Genomic DNA, 17688 nt, shown 5'->3' with positions numbered 1-17688 from the left:
CGGCCAAGACATATGAGGCCATTCACAAGATCCTTTGGAGCAAACACTGTTCCCTCATGATGCTCCCATACTCCAAGATGATAATGCCTCCATACACACTGCTAAACAAATTCGACTGTTTTTATGAACACCACCAAACGTCTTCCATTGGTCCCCCCAATCACCAGGTCTAAACATCATTGAACCTTTTTGAGAAGTTCCACCTCCTTCATCGCTCAAAGAACTGGAGACTTTCCTTTCATGAAGAATGGTCCAATATCCCACTGCACATAGTTCTAGACTTGTATGATGGATTGAAGTTGCTCTGAGGGGAAAGAGTGGCCCTGTTCCTTAGTAGCGACTTAATATTCATGTATTGTTAGATGTTTACCTCATTGTGTCCGCCCCATGCATTCTAGCCCGTACAGAGAGAGAGAGAGAGAAAGAGAGAGAGAGAGAGATTATTGAAATTCAAACATGATACTAACTGCCATTACGTGAGGGTCGAGAAAAATAATGTCTGGCTGCTCTAGACAGCCAGATGGATAGTACACTGATCAGCAGGGACCCAGACACAGACACAAAGAGCGATACAGGCATACAAACAGGCACACACACACAGACACACACACACACAGGCAAGCAGACCTTCAGAAAAACAATCATTTGAATCAAATTAACCAAAATACAGATGGTCAAGCAGACAGAATGTCAGATAGACAGGTGGATGGACAGATAGACAGGCATTCTGCACGAGTTATCCAACACACAGAGACAATCGGTCATTAGTGTCAGTCAGATAATCATTTGCGTCAATTGCCCAAAGAATGAAAAGCTCACTAAAGAAAATCAATACATTATTGAGCGACTTGCTACTCCCAAATTCCCTGTGTGGCTCAGCAGGCTGGGAGAATTACTCACATCTCTTCTCGCTCAAGACTCTTTCCGTCTCCCTCTCTCACATTGACGTGGGTTAATGAGACGGAGCATCAAAGTTCGGTGACATTTTTATTCCTTTTTTGTCCGGTTCTTTCCCAGGAAGATTAAATGTGTGTGTGCGTGTGTGTGTGTGTGTGTGTGTGTTTGTTATCTCTGCAATTCAAACAGAGCAGTGAGAGGACTGCCAGGTTGCGGTTGCGGTGACCTGTGTCTGTGTGACCCATAGTTAAGAGTAAGGAGACAACACCACACTGCCTGATGGTATTCTATTGATCTTTTAGTCTGTTTGGATCACTGCAGAGCTGTTCATTAAACCGCTGATCAAACAGCGCTGTGCCACTGGAATCACTCCAGGCCCAAATGGTTCCAACTGTTATTCTTGACAGCAAAAAATAAAAATATCGCTCTGTAAAATTGAAAAAGTTCCAGGAATTGACATCATACAGGGGTCATTTAAGGGCTCCAGACTCTTCAATGAAAACTTTAGTTAAAGTTAAAATGCTCTTGATCAATGGAGGATTCTCTAATGTGCCCAGTGTACCAGTTCAGGAGGAGAGAATCTCTTATTGTACTTTCCCAACAATGCACAGTATTACATTCATATCAACATCTATGCATCTCTCCCCTTTACATCCCCAGTGCATCATTTGCCCCGGTGCTCCATGCTAACACTTCAGCATACACTATGTTGAGCGATAGTAGGCGACTAGCATTTTCCAAAGTTAGAAGACTGACCTTTTAGTAATACAAAGTTGTTACTGGTTTTTATTATATGGCAGCATAACTGATGTGGCCAGGTTTGTTTTTGGAACTATTTCAGGTGAGTAAGCACATATTCATCAAGATATTTAGCTGCACACAGTCTCCCATTGCCCACCACAGTCACTTCTTATTTAAACAAGGAAAGTTCCAAACAGTATGTTCTTTTAGTATCACATTTCTTTTCTTTTTACCAATCACCTACACACAACTGATTTTCTACCATTTTGCCTCAGAGTTGATGCAAATTCCAATTTTCTCACTTTTAAATAATGCTAGTTGCCGATTATCATGGCGACTATCTAAATACATACTAGCATGGAGCGAGTGATCAACTGGGGACACATGGATGACTTTGGTGTCTATGTTCCCATCACTTAACAGGGCACGTTGAGCCAATTTCCCCAAAGTGTGGTGTATCCCTTTAGTTCTCCATTTCATACAGTGGGATTGTTCCAGTAGAACATTGATCCACTATCGACTGAATCCAACCAGTGAAGTATAGTACACAATTTTAGCATACAGTTTTATTTTATTTTTATTTTGCAGAGTAATTGAAGCTGTACAATTGATTTCTCCTTTCCTGATATGTATGAAAGACATAGACAACAAACCAATACTCTCTCTCTCTCTCTCTCTCTCTCTCTCTCTCTCTCTATGCTGTCCATTATCCTTCATAAGCTGTAATGCTGGGTGTAAAGTCTCTCTTGTTGAAGACAGCGGGGGAATAAACTTTTAAACCCTGTGTGTCACCTCATGGGAACGACTCTGACAGGATGACGGTCTCTTGAGCGCCTCTCGCCCCGTCTCCCTCTTTCTCCCTCTCCTTTTTACTGTCTTTGACACTCTCTTTCTCTCTCGACCTCGTTTCCTCTCTCTCTTTCTCCCGCTTTACACCCTTTCTCTCTCTCCCTCTCTCTCTCGCCGTCGACTCTCCCTCTGTTGCCTTTGATTCTCTCTCATTTGCCCTGTTGCTTTCCAACCTCTCTCCACTCCACTGCCTTTGATTCTCTCTCTCTCTCTCTCTCTCTCTCTCTCTCTCTCTCCCTCTTTCTCAGCTTCATTAATCTCCTGTCTCTGAGTCCCAGATCCCAGTCAACAGTCTGCACTGATTTTATTGGAGGAGCCGCAACATGTATCAACCAACAGCACTCCTTCAACCTGCAGCCTCCCTCCTCTCTTACTCTCTCTTCTTCTGTGGTGGATATGTTCTGTCTTAATATCCCTCTCCCTATCTCTATATTTTCCACCTTTTTTTTATTATTCTCTCCCTCTCCTTTCTCCTCTTCTTGTCTGCCCTCCCTTATGTCTATCCTATCCCCCTCTCTCTCTCTCCACTGTACATATTTTCTACCTCGCTCTCTCCTTTCTCTGCAGATCCTTTTCTCTTATCCCTTCTCTTCAATCCTTGTCTCATCTCATCTTCCACCCTTCACACGCTCTTCGCTTCCACTTTTGCCGCCTCTGTTTCTCTCTCTCTCTCTCTCTCTCTGTCTCTCTCTCTTACAATTTCTTTTCCTTTTCCTGCCTCTGGGCTTGATTTGTGAGAGGACACATGATGCGGTTTTTCTTCGTTTTGTGAATTCAAGGAGGTTACTCTTTGTTTTCAGACGGAGCGCAAAGGTTCGCTTCAGGACTCAATGAAAGATGTAGAAGTCAGGAACAGTTGGCTCCTCGCGAACAGTTTGATCCTGGCAGCACACGCAGGTGCCAGGTGCACGCGCACACACACACACACACACACGCACACAGAAACACACACAGAGCAATGAATTAATATTCCATGTTTCATCAGAATTCACTCACAGCAAAGGAGCCCGGCTTGAATCAAATATTCATCTCTTTCTCTCTGTCGGTCTGTCTCTCTCTCTCTCTCTGTTTCTCTTTCTCTGTACCTTTCCTTTCTCCCTCCCTCCTCTCTCACCTGCTTATAAAACCATCCATTCATCTCCTGCTACGACTTTAAATCCTTCACCCCCCCCCCCGACTTTCAATATTTTCTCTCCTGCGGGGGTGGAAAAATCTTTCTCTCTCTTTCTGTTGCCACTAATTAGCTAACTATATGTTTCTGTTAATTAGCTAACGTGGCTCTGAGAGAGAATGTATTATGTATGTTTGCAGCAGGTCCCAGCAGAACGGGCTGATTACTGATGTCTCGTAAACACGGGGTAATTAGCGGCGGTATTGTATGCAGGCTTGGGCAGTGTTACAATACATGTGATGGAATGGGATTACAGCACTGTGATTGCAACGATGGCAACTGTCATGTGTTCCGGTTAGAAAAACACAAATTAGATTACACACACACAAAAAAAACCTACTTGTTGGATTACTTGGAAATATGAGATTACGGACTCAAACCTCATTGTAGAGAAGTTGTAATATTGATTAATTATGATTGTAGATCATGATAACTATTTATATGGAGTTCAATGGATGCAATGTCACTAGAGCTATTTAGGTTACTGTAATCTGATGACTTACATTACTGAGTTACATTTTAATCAGTTAATCAGTCTTTTGTCTACAGTAAACCACCATCAGAATCTTTTCATTCAAGCAAATGTGCAGGAATTGGCCTTGGTGTAATTGGTGCAGGACCTTGGTATTATAAGGTTCTATCTGACCTTTTTGTCAAAACTGAGTTAGTCGCATGAACCTAATCTATGAGTGCCTGTTGACATATGGTGTGGTGTTATTTTTTGAAAATAATGATTTTTGAGTCTGTAATTTCTAAAACAAAAGGACCCATCTCCATTTACGTAACTCAACGGATGCTGAAAACTTTGAAGCTCAATATCTCAGAGCTATCCTGAAGGCAGATAGAACCTTATAATTCTAAGCTCACTATGTACAGTATGTACTGGTACAGGCATAACACCTCACATTTAGCACACTGGCACAGTGCAACATATATAACAGACTGTAGTGTAACGTTATGTAAGACCTTATTGATCCCTGTCAGGGAATTTGTTTTTAGCGTTTCCCTCCTCCACAGCGAGGTCAAAGGTCATGGTCGGCTACAGAGCAACATCCAGGAACTAGGAATTCATCTTTTTGCTCAGGGACACTGTAACACTTTAACAGGGCGGATGCTCGAACTACACCACCCTGCTGCTCCTGGGGGCATATCACTCTACATACGGAGTGAAGACACACTCCCACATTAGCAGGTTATGCGCTGACTCTCGCCCCGGTGTTCAAACCCTATTACGCTGCGTCAGGCAATCAAATATAATAAGACAGTTTTAGCTGTGTTGCTCTCCATCTCTTCCTTGTCTCTTCTTTCCATCTGTCTTAATGTTAGTGTCTCTCAATTCACACACACACACACACACGCACGTGCACACTCAAACAGAGAAAACACACACTTCAAAGCTTTGAAGCCCCGTTTTCCCTCGCAGCGGCTGCAGCTTAATGTAGGTTGCTTGGAAACAACCCAGAATTTGGCACCTAATTGGAGAGTGTGCTGTATCCACCAGGCAGGCAGGCAGGCAGGCAGGCAGACGGTGACTCCGCTGTGTCGAGGTGCAAACTCAGGATAATAAGACAAAGTGAACGCAGCCACATCTGGCACATCGGATGGAGCAGCGGACGACCTATTGGGGGATGCGGAGGATCGCCCGATAGGAAGCCTTAGAGACTTATTGTGTGTGTGTGTACTTGTGTGTGTGTTTAGGAGCTAGAGAGTGTGTAGTAAGTGTACGTGCATGTGTGTTGGCGTTCTTGTCTGCATACATCAGCATGAGCACGCGAAACTTGTGTGAGCTCTGACGCACGCGCCTGGGTGCAAGAAACTGCTTAAGTGGCCCTATGAACACCCTAGGGTGCGAGAGTGTTATTTAGGTGTGCACGAGTGTGGAATACAAAGCGAGCAAAGTGTTTAATCATGTGTCGGACAATGTTTGTAGTGCTGCGGGGGCTGCTCGGTTTCTCTCTCTCTCTCTCTCTCTCTCTTTCCCTCTCTCTCTCTCTCTATCCATCTCTCTATGTGTCTCACCTCTCTCCGCAGGAGTGTGTAGGTGTGTGTGAGTGTCAAATGCAAAGAGAGCGTTTCATCATGTGTTGGCTGCTGTTTGAAGTGATGGAGGGGCTCCGTGGTCCTTCTCTCTCTTTCACTTCCCCCCTACTTCTCTCTCTCTCTCTCACTCTATCGCTGCTTACCTCTCTATTTCTCTCTCTTACCCACTCTTTCTTTCTCTTTCCCTCTCTCTCTCTCGTTCTTCCCATTCTCTCTCTTCCTCCCACTCTCTCTCTCTCTCTCTCTCTCTCTCTCCCCCTCTGTACGTTCAGAGGCCTGAAGTCTTTGAAAGCGTCGACTCCTGTGGCTCGGCTGCTGCGGCTGCGCTCCCGATATGGATGGGCATGAATATTTCATCTGGGGAGAGAGAGAGAGAGAGAGGGAGGGAGAGAGAGGGATAGGAAGAGTTGGGAGACAGAGAGAGAAAAAAACAGAGAGAGACAAGAGTGATAGAGCGATACAGATGAGAGCAAGAGATACAAATAAATAAAGACAGAGGTGGTGGAGAACAAAAGCAAACGGGAGAGAGAGTGAGAAATGAGGAATACAGAGAGAGGGGGGGAGAGATGGAGGGGAGGAGAGATACATAGGCTAGATAGATGGCGGGGGGGAGGGCAAGACTATGAGGAGAGAACTCGTATGGAATACCAAGTGTGTTAGAGTGGAGCAATAATGTGTTTGATACACAAGCTTTATTTGGAGGGGAAATTTACTCTTCTCTCACTAGACAGACTAGACACACACACACAGACAGACAGACACACTCATACAGACACACAAACACACACAAAAGGTTATACACACACATAAACCTTGGGTAATCCAGCTTCCCAGTATTCCCAGTAGAGTATTTCTCATCCTCTTCATTTCTTCTCTCTCTCTCTCTCTCTCTCTCTCCCCCCTAGTCCATTTCAAGGCAACAGCTTGCAGGATATTGACGATCTAATTCTGCATCTCTCCATGTGGGACAATCTGTCACTGGCTATAGATACATACTGTATGTGTACGTGCATGTGTGACGCATGTGTACGTGTGAGTGTGTTTATATGGGGTAGAGGAGGGCAATATGGAAAGAAAGAAAGGAAGAAAGAAAGAACAGGTTGGCCTGAGAAGAAGAGGCAGGGGAGCAAATTAAGGAAAGCCAGAAACAAGAAAGACAAAGGAGGAAAAGTGATTGGAGAGCTGGAGAGAACTAGACAGCAGGTCCGCCTGGCCAGGCAGACAGGCGTATACGTACGGAGAGAGGGAAAGAGCAGAGAAACAAATAAACAGAAAGCGGACTGGGAGATGAGTCAGGCTGAAAATGAAAGACGAAAACATAGAAACGAGGAAAGAAAGTAGAGGAGAGAAATGAAGGTAGGAGGCGAAGCAAGAAAGTGGAAAACTTCTTCGTACGAGTCGGGGAATTGAACCTGGGTCGTTCGAGTTGAAGGCAAATGTTTACGTCCATCCAGCAGCCTTACTTTCCACTGCTCAGAATCAAATCAACAGTTTACCTGCCCTCCACCACCTGTGCTAAATTCAATATTAGGTGATTGAAACTCTGGATCAGTCCTGAATCTGTGGTCCATGTTTGCCTCGTCTTTAGCAAGAGAAAGTAGAAAGGGGGCTCGCTATTTGCCAAACAAATGGGCTGCAGGGAAGCCATTTTAATTAGCCAACATGCTAACCAATGCTACAGCTTTGGCTAACGCTAAATACCACGGCCTTTTCTTTAGCTGCAAGCTATGGAAGCCCATTCCAGCCACTCAATAAAAGTAACAATTCTGACTTCATATCTCACAATTATGACTTTTTTCTCACAATTGTGACTTTATTTCTCAGAATTCTGACATTTTTTCTCAGAATTGTGAGATATACAGTCAGAATTGTGAAAAAAAAATTATTTCAGTCAGAATTGAGTCATTTTTTATTTTATTGAGTGGAGGGAATGGGCTTCCATAGCAAGCTAATGCTGTCGTGCTAACAAAGTACATTGGACCCTGCCTTCTTAATTGCTGAGCATGTGACAGCTGACGAGAGTCAGTTAGACTCATTCTCCAGCATGGTTTAGCTAATTCCATTCATTCAGCTAGCATTTTAATGAGCTTTTTCCAGCAAAACATCATGCTTTCATGCACAGGAGTGGTGGGTTTGTCTCCAGGCAAGGGAAAATCCTGACACGAATCTCTAATGACATCTGTGTAAGTAGCACAGCTTGGTAGAGTAGTAGCTCAATGGATACGTGTCAGTTACTCAGTTCAATTCACGTTTTTGCCACCCTTCCAAAAAGCTGCTGCAAGGCACATAAGATGAAAGTATCCATAGTGTCCAGTTATATGTGGGTGAAATAGCAGCTGAACCCAGGTTTCTTAATAGAAACGTGTTCACCTCTGACAGGGTTCTTTCACTTCTTCAGCCTGGGACCCAAATGGGAAATTAAATATCTCACCTTGAGACCCAGTTGATTAAAATGCAATCGACACTGTTGGCCTTTCAGCAGCGGGCCACGGGGGAGCAGCTATTTCTTTCCCAACCCATAGCTGGAGAAACAAAGATTTCTGAGATTAAGTGTCTGGGAAGATAAATCAAGCCGACACCAGCTTTATCAAATACTATAGAGCTTATTCAAGTACATTTATCCCAGGTAGGCGCTGTTTTCTCTGTGCCGGTACCACTGATGTTGTCGGTCTGCCCTTTGCCTCAGCTAACTAGTTTACAAGCTAACAGAGTCATCTAGCTAGATTAGTTTCCTTATATTTCCCAATTGTTCCAAATGCTTCCTGGTAGACTTGATAAGCCAATGCTGCCAGGCATCAAGTATGATTCTACCAAGTGGGAAGAGTTTGGGCTGACACTGCTTAATAACCACATTTATTTCTAACAAAAAAAAAGTGAAAGAGTGTTGCAAAATTTTAAATACACAAATTTAACCTAACAATAGGAGACAGGTAGCGACTCTGCAAATATAGGGTTCCCTGAGCCCAAGGTAAGGTCTCAATCAGTTTTCCTATTCTATTCTATTCCATTCTATTCTATTCTATTCTATTCTGCCTTGTTCTGTCCTGTCCTGTCCTGTCCTGTCCTGTCCTGTCCTGTTCTGTCCTGTCCTGTCCTTTTCTGTTCTGTCCTGTCCCGTCCCGTCCCGTCCTATTCTATTCTATTGTATTCTATTCTATTCTATTCTATTCTGCCTTGTTCCGTTCTGTTCTGTCCTGTCCTGTCCTTTTCTGTTCTGTTCTGTTCTGTCCTGTCCTGTCCTGTCCTGTCCTGTCCTCTCCTGTCCTGTCCTATGCTATTCTATTCTAGTCAGTTCTGTCCTGTCCTGTCCTGTCCTGTCCTGCTCTGTCCTGTCCTGTCCTTTTCTGTTCTGTTCTATCCTGCCCTGTCCTGTCCTTTTCTATTCTATTCTATTCTATTCTATTCTATTCTATTCTATTCTATTCTATTCTATTCTGTCCTGTCCTGTCCTGTCCTGTCCTTTTCTGTTCTGTTCTATCCTGCCCTGTCCTGTCCTTTTCTATTCTATTCTATTCTATTCTATTCTATTCTATTCTATTCTATTCTATTCTATTCTATTCTGTTCTGTTCTGTTTTGTCCTGTCCTGTCCTGTCCTGCTCTGTCCTGCTCTGCTCTGCTCTGCTCTGCTCTGCTCTGTCCTATGGATGTACGCGGCTGTTCTGGATTATTCCTATAAAAAGCTGCGAGCGTGGTGGGTTGGAGGGTTACCGTGGGTTACCAGCAGAGCCCTGGCTGGTCTTGGTGAGAGCGGTGGGTCAGTTTCTGTTATGGATCGTTTCTACAAGCACCGCGGGAGAGGTCAGAGGTGACGGCGGCTTACAAACAACAGCCCTAGGTGGTCTGTGATGAGAGCGAGAGATCAGCCTTTGAAGTAGGGGTCAGTATGAGAAAACCGGCGGTCTGGCTCACAGCATCCTACACAGGTAATGAGAGTTGTACTTGTACAACTCTGACTGTTTTTGACCCTATCTGTTTCACCACACCCTCAGCCAGTTGCTCTCCTTGGGTGCAAAAAAAATGAAATACTTGCGAATATACACCCAACAAGATTGAACTCCGCCTTATATTGTGATTAGACACCATTATTTCCATTTGACAACAGCTTCAGGCAGACTTTAGTACAGGACATATGGCTTGTGAGTCAGAGAGCTGCACCAGTCCCACGCTGGTGATCCACGCTGATGATTTCCAAATGATGAGTTTTATTTAGATTGATTGCCCTTTGGATGGGTGGAATCCACTTCTCTTGCAATCAGATGAAATATGGGTGAAGAAGAAGAGGGTGGCGGTTTTGACTTGACTGCACTTTTGACTTGACTGAAGTTATAATACAGTTATACAAATACTGAGGAGCAGGGAGCAGAGGAGGACACGGAGAGAGAAAGTGAGAGAGAGAGAGAGAGAGAGAGAGAGATAAAGTGATTATTTTAATTTGCTCTAGATAAGGTTGTCAGCAAAATGCCTAGATTGCAAATTGTGTGTGTGTGTGTGTGTGTGTGAGCGAGAGCGAGGGCATATGTGTGTGTGCACATGAGCATGCATACCTGGGTTTGTGTGGATCTTTTATATCTAGCAGAAAATTGATTTGCAGCAGATGGCATGGAAGCCCTCAGAGGACGACAGTGTGTGCCAGCATAAAAAAAAGAGTTTGGAGGACAAAACACAGAGATGGATGCATTTTTAAACAGGTGTATTCACACACACACACACACACACACACACACACACACCTTGAAATGCAGTAAGTAGAGGAGAAGGTCTGAGTGCAGAAGAGTGTTTCAACGCATTTATATTTTAGCTGGAGAAAGAGAGTAGACTCCACCACATATTTAGCTGAAAATGTATCCAAGATTAACTGGACACACAAAGCTGACCTGGCTAACATTAAGACAGGCTCACATGAATAGAAAACAGATTGGAATCGCTTTTCCAACAATATAATAATGCGTGGTTTGGATGGGGATATACAAGTGTGTGTGTGTGTCCCCAGTGTTTTTCCACTTCTCAGCTCTTATGTATTGAAATGGACACGTTTGACTTCTATGTTCCCACTTTGCATTCGTCTTCTCACCCCCTTATCATTCTCACACTCCTCTCATCTTCTCACCCCCCCCCCCTCCTCCTCAGTCAGAGAGTCATTCTTCTTCACACCACAGTTATTTTCAGTGTTTTTTTTTCTCATTGTGTGCACAGTATATATACCAAGGAAGACCAAATAGTAATAGTGTTGCATAACGATGAATAATGGAAAAAAAAATCAAGAGGGGATGTTGAATACAAATGATGAGCATTTGCATGATGGATTTGCAAAATTCATCAGATCCACATACTGTATAGAATGACAATAGGTTATGCATGCAGATCTGCAGTCATGCAAGCAGAAATGTCATTATGAAGATCTAAAAAAAATAAAACCCTAGATGATTGTTTCTTGCCTGAAAACACGAACCTTGGGCAACTCTGAAGAAACAGCAATTCTTCACAGACTCACAAACACACACACACACACACACACACACACACAAACTTAGAGACAGACACGCATGCTGGACACAAGCGCACAAGTTAAAGTCAAACTTTGGAAACTACACAGCGCAGAATGTGAATCATGCAGGATATGTTTTAGAAATAAATAAATAAAGGCACACAGCAGGGGATGACAGACAGAGGCAACCAAGAGCCAGGTTAGGTGTGTTGCACACACACACACACACACACACACACACCAAGCACAATCGTGACAATGGAGCCAAAGCCCTGCCTGAATTGAGTCACAGGCTGCCAAAATTATCATGCATCCGCTCACTTCATCGCAGTGAAATTGGAAGGAGTGAGAGACAAAAAGGTGAGAGAGAGCGAGAGAGGATGTTAGAGAGATCGGAAGGATGGAAATAGACAGGGGGAGGAAAGAGTAAGAGATAGAAAGAGAGCTAGAGAGAGAGAGAGAGAGAGTTGGAGGGGAAGGTCGGGGAGGGATTACATCATTACAATATGGCATTTCCTGATCAGTTCTCTGGTGTGGATCCAAGCGGGTCCCTGCTGGCTGCTTTCCCTGAGCTCGTGTTCAGCTTCTGGCTCTATAAGATGCAGAACAACAGGTACAGTATGAGCATTATGCAAGAGTGCATCTGATCCCTCAAACTAAACAAAAAAATGGAAAAAAGCAACTCCTACTATTTTTGTTGGAGAGGGGCAAGGACTTTTCATAAGGTACATATGAAAAGAGAAGGACCTAGAGAAAACATCACTCAAAAACACATGGAATGGGTTCAGCATCCATTATATTGCTCAGCTGCAATACAAGTAGAGGCAGGAGGTGCTCGACTCACAAAACAAAAAAAGACAAAGGGTGGTGCCAAAACCTCAAAACATTGTGATAACTGGAAACTAACGAAAAACCCAATGAAACAAACTACTTGTTCAAACTGAGAGGAAACAAAAAAAAACGTGGCCTTGGTTTGCAGCGCTGCCCTGCAAACACGGAGCACCGAAAGCAACGGGAAACCAGCCTAAACAGAGAGGAAAACCAATGCCCATAACACGTTCCCTTATGACAAACATAACCCTGTGTATTTGCTGTTTGTTTTGACTTTCTTTGTGAACCTGTGCATTTTTCAATCTGACTTCTGACTCCTGAAACTTGGCTGAAGTTTCGATGCACTTTGCTCCGTCTCCAGAAATTGTTAAGGGAAATCAAGTTTTTTTTGTCTCCTTTCGGTTGTCAGAAGTTACAAGGCCAGGCTTGGTCTGGCAGAGTTTTGCATTTCAATGTACTCATTTGATTCTACTGTGTAACCTTTGAGAAAAAATTGTATGCATTATTAGTGCAGGGTGGATGCATTATAAATACATATAGACAAGTGCTTGGTGACAGCACGCTTGTCTATGTGGGTTTCTCTGTAAATCCTCTAGACTTACAGTTGTAGCATAAAAACTGAAATTCCAAAAAACTGCTGCAGGAAAGTGTATAGACACACTAAAACATATATTAGTAACATGTTTACAACCAAAATGTTTTCACATTAGGAATCTCGACACTGTAGATTGATGACAAGAGCAACACAACAACAGCAGTCACAAAATTAACTGATAAATGCTGAAAAGCCAGAAAATTAACACGTCATTCATACGACCAATGAACATAACAGTGGGTTCCCAAAGACATCCATGAGTTTCACAAAGAGTTCAAAGCAACAGAGAAGCAACAAAACTACTAACAAAAGTAAAATAAAGCCTACTCCAAAGTCCAAACTATAAACTAAAACTTTTTCTTGGTTTTGTGGAAGACTTTTGTGAAAGAGAGTGTCCTCACTTGCCTCAACACCAAGGCTTTAACAACCTCAGGTGAGCCTGTACAGGTGAATTATTCTGACTAACGAGGCGGCATCAGACCTAACAGGAAACCTGCGATCCTCAACACGGACTGGAAAACCAACAGCTACATAACATGAGATAACAAGAACAGAGGAGACTTTGAAACCAAACTAACGAGTTAAAAAATAGGTCAATGAGATGCTCTCTTTCATTCAAATGCCTCACAGTGCATGAGTGCATATTTTTTAACATGGGTGGCCTCAGCGGAAACTGAACCTTTAACCTTGGCGGTGTTACTACAATGCGTTGCCCATGGAGCTCTACAGGACCATCTGTATACCCATGGAGTTATACAAGACTACCAATTTGAAGGAATGAGGATGAGTGGACGGATAGAGCGAGAGCAGAAGTGGCATGAAAAGAAGGCTGGGGAGAATGAGTAAGGGAGGGAAGGATGAATGCGACAGGAGAAGAGAGCGAGAAAGACGGAGGAAGAGCAAAACAGTGTTCCTGTCCAGATGGAGCCTCTGTGGGGAAGCTGGACTGGTACCTAGACTTGTGTGTGTGTGCATATGTGTGTGCGTGTGTGTGTGGATGAAGCAGAGTGAGGAATCTGGTGCGCTGCCATGTGGAGGCTGAGTAGGTGGATTACCTTCTCTGGTTCAAAAGGGAAAGTGATGAGTAGGTGGATTTAAGGATTTTGATGGAATGTACAGTATTTGTCGTGATGACGACCGAGTCTCACATCACGATTGCTGACTGTGCACTATTCCAGTAACATGAACCACTTCACCACACTAAAATGTCCCACTCTATTTTCAGATTTCAGTAAAAGTTATTCTCAATTCAATTGTTGACTCAATTTTCCTGCATCATAAATATAATATGGTACATCTTTTTACATAGGAACTTTAGTTCATAGGCCTTCAAAAATAGAAACCTAGAACCACCATGTACTATAGGCCAGCATCATCTTCTTCACTAAGTAGGAGTGCTGGTTTGGCATCACTGAGAATGGTTCTACTGTTTTCATTTGGTTAGGACGCTAAATAAGATGCAGGCTTTTTGCTGTTGATGGGTAGTACTGTAGTGTGTTTCCAGTGTGGAAGAATAATTATTCATTCCAGTCCCTGGCTGTTCGAAGTTCTAAGGATCCCTGATTTATATCATATGATTTCACTCTCTGCTGAAGGTCCAACTGGGCTGAAACGTTAATGAAATGAATTAAATTAGTGTTGTATGGCTGGAGCAGTGTTCTGGAACTCTTTCATCTAAAATACTATCTGAGTTGAAAGCTAAAACTGAAAATCAATCAACCATATTTCTAGTCGGAGACACTTGTTAATTGATGTACCTGTCCACATCTATTGGGGATGAGGCCAGTCCCTTCCTCTAAAATAGTTCTGCCATTGAAGAGCACTTTGTTTTTAAATTAAAATGCGTCCCGAAGCAATATTTTTCATATGAAATTCGACACTTCAATCAATATTTGTGAAAATGAACAATTTCCCCCAAAGCTATAACACAGCGGACAAACAGACAGACAGTGGAGCTGCTCATTTGACAGAGTGAAAAGCTGTCTGTGTGGGCTGAATGCTTACTTTAGCATTTAAAGCACAAATGAGTTTACTGTCATAGTAGCACTAACAGCTCTGAGTCAGAAAAAGCACTCCTATCTCCAGAAAGTGGCAAAGAGCCAGCAAATCTGGTCTCTTATTCATTGTCAAGGATGCAGCTCCAGAAAGTTTCACGTGGTGACATCACATATTAGAGTCTGTGTGGGAGAGACTTGCCCATGAACACAAATCGAACTTGAACAGTCAAAGATAATAATAATAATAATAGCATATATGAAGAGTGGACTATGAAGGATCTTTTAATCTTTTAGCCCGGATTTGTTTCTTCAATATATGGCTCTCTGAGATAAAGCAGGGTGGGGCAGTTGTACAGGAGAGTTCATTTGGTGCTGGACCATCCACTCCATGGATTATATGGGATTACAATCTGTCCTTTCCTAGATGGAACATGATGGATTAGATGGAGACTGATAATCTAACAGGGAATAACGTCTCCTGGCTGTAGATGATATATGTTGAATGATTAAGGTGGCAAGGCGGCCTGGTAGCCAGAGAGGTAGCCCATAACTGTAAGGCCACAGGTTTAATCCCTGCTGCAGGCAATATGTCATCCCTGTCCAAGTGTCCTTGATACTGTAGCCTGCCTCCCTCCAGAGACAGTCCAGGCTGTGATCCGGTCTGGACCGTCTCATACTGTATGTGTGTCTCAAAAGGATACGCAAAGAAACCAAGTCCCAATTTCAAAGTTTCTGAGGTAGTAAAACAAAAAATACTTAATGAGAAATTGTGATTTTAATAGATGTGGACGCACATTGAAATTGTGTGTCACACTACATCTCTGTCCTTTGAGGAGTGGTGAGAGCAGCACCTGCCAGCTTGACAAGTGCGGGTACAAATTGGCTGTGGCAGGTAATTCTGTCAGTTCTACCAGCCAGGTGTTAGACACCTGTAGCAAAAAATGAAAATGGCTTCTGATGCTGCTCTATGTTGCACACATGGGTCAAACATGACCATCAAACAGATGGCGTAGGCTAAAAATATATACACTCATGATAGTCTAAGGCTCTTTGGATTACAGCATCCAGCAAATGGCATGCTTTAATATCATGTTTGAACTCATCTATCAATAAGGTTTAGGATTGGCCTGGAAAAACCAATGGCACAGCACTGTCAAAGCAAATCTACTGTGACACATCAGATCAGCCACCATGTTTAAGCAGTTTCTCACACAAGTATACCCGCACAGTAACGAGGTTAGCAGGACTACGACTCGGTTTAAATCCGAGTTGTGTGACACCAGCCAGCTGATGGTGAATCTCTGGCGTGGGCAGGTGAGCCCTTGATGGACTTAACCTGTAAATCCATTACCAAAAGAGAGGATTGCGTGAAGGAGCGCTGCTCAGTCTCGCCTTATCCACTGCAATAGAGTTAGCTGCATGAGGCTGAGATGAGTTCCTCTCAGGACAGATGGGCTCACACTAATTAGGGATTGCAGATTTTGCTGACCAGTCTTGTACTGTACCATCCAATGTCATTAGTTGTAATATCCACTGGTGTGATATTTACTATAATAACAATATTAATAATACTCTGACATATGGCACCTTTCAAAACAAATGTTACAAAGTGCTTTACATAGATTAAAAGAAAGTAAAACAGATTAAAGCAAATACAAGACATCAGTGAAATAAATATAACAAGCAAATAAACAACAGAGACATAATAAAATTTACAATAAAACGCTAGGTTATAAAAAATGAGTTTTGAGCAGTGCCTTAAAATCATGTACAGAGGGAGCTTGACGTATATTGACTGGGAGGTTGTTCCATAGTGTTGTGTCTATCACCTCTTGACTTCAGCCAGTGTAAATTTGCTAAAATGAGAGTTATGTTCTCTCTTCTACTTGATCTAGCGGCAGCATTTTGGAATAGTTTCAGGCGTGAGAGAGCTTTCCTATTAAGGCCAGAAGACAGGTAATTGAAATAGTCAATGTGGGATGAAATTAGAGCGAGAATGACTTTTTCCATATCAGAGAAGGATAGAAATGACCTGAATGTAGATATATTTCTTAGCTGATTAAAGCAAGACCGGACACTTTGGACTTGCTGCTGGCTTGATATTAGCTGTTAGGTTTCCAAAAATGTTCATTGAATTTTAGCAGTTACATCGGGGGAGGTGATAGAGTTGTGTATCATTAGCATAACAATGAAAGGAAATATTATGCCTACAAATATGTCGCATGTAAATGGAGAACAACATAGGGCCAAGGATGGATCCCTGCGGGACTCCACAGGAAGATTGACCTATGGAGAATGTAGCACTACCCAGACCAATAGAGACTTGTCTATCAGTGAGATAAGATATAAACCTACTGAGAGTATCTGTAATTCCCATGAAATTTCTGAGATGTCAGTTAAGATGCTATGGTCAACCGCATTAAAGGCAGCACTAAGGTCTAGTAGAACCAGAATGGAGCATTTGCCAGCATCTGCTGTAAGAAGATCATTTGTAACTGTTGTACTATCCATTGTTGCTGCCTTGTTACTATCAGTCACCATGTTTGATACACCTTCCTCTTATTCATATTTAAAATTTTCATTTCCAGTGATGGTTTGTCAAATCATCACTAGTGTTGGTGCACAGAAAGCCCAAGAGAAAATCTCGACTTTGTGTTGTCATGTTGCGTGACTTATGTCTTGAGGCAGAATGGCACTGATAAATAGATTTGTTTTTAAATTCCTACTCATCGCTATTTGTTCTTAGAAATCACTGCCATGCTTGCTCCCTCCGTTTCTTGCTCACAATTCCCCAGCATATCTGTAAAAAATGACAGATCCATGACAGCCAACCTTGAGAAGTGAGAGCCTCTCGCTGTGTTAGCTTCATCTTTTGTCTTTTTTCCCCCAGTCGACACGTTGAGGCTGTCTTGACTGAAGCGATGGCTGAAAATAGGAGATGAAAGAATGGAGAAATGGAGGGATGGAGGGATTGAGGGAAGACGGGATGACACTTGACAGGGAGCTGAGAAGACAAGAGTCACTCATGGTGTGAAGAAGAAATGACACTCAGAGGAGGAGAGGGGGGAGTGAGAAGATGAG

The sequence above is a fragment of the Centroberyx affinis genome, unplaced genomic scaffold (assembly GCF_046629955.1).
Source record: "Centroberyx affinis isolate AG114_WGS23_722 - 3 ecotype Tasmania unplaced genomic scaffold, CSIRO-AGI_Caff_v1 ptg001020l_1, whole genome shotgun sequence".
NCBI lineage: Eukaryota > Metazoa > Chordata > Actinopteri > Beryciformes > Berycidae > Centroberyx > Centroberyx affinis.
This window is presented reverse-complemented; position numbering follows the sequence as displayed.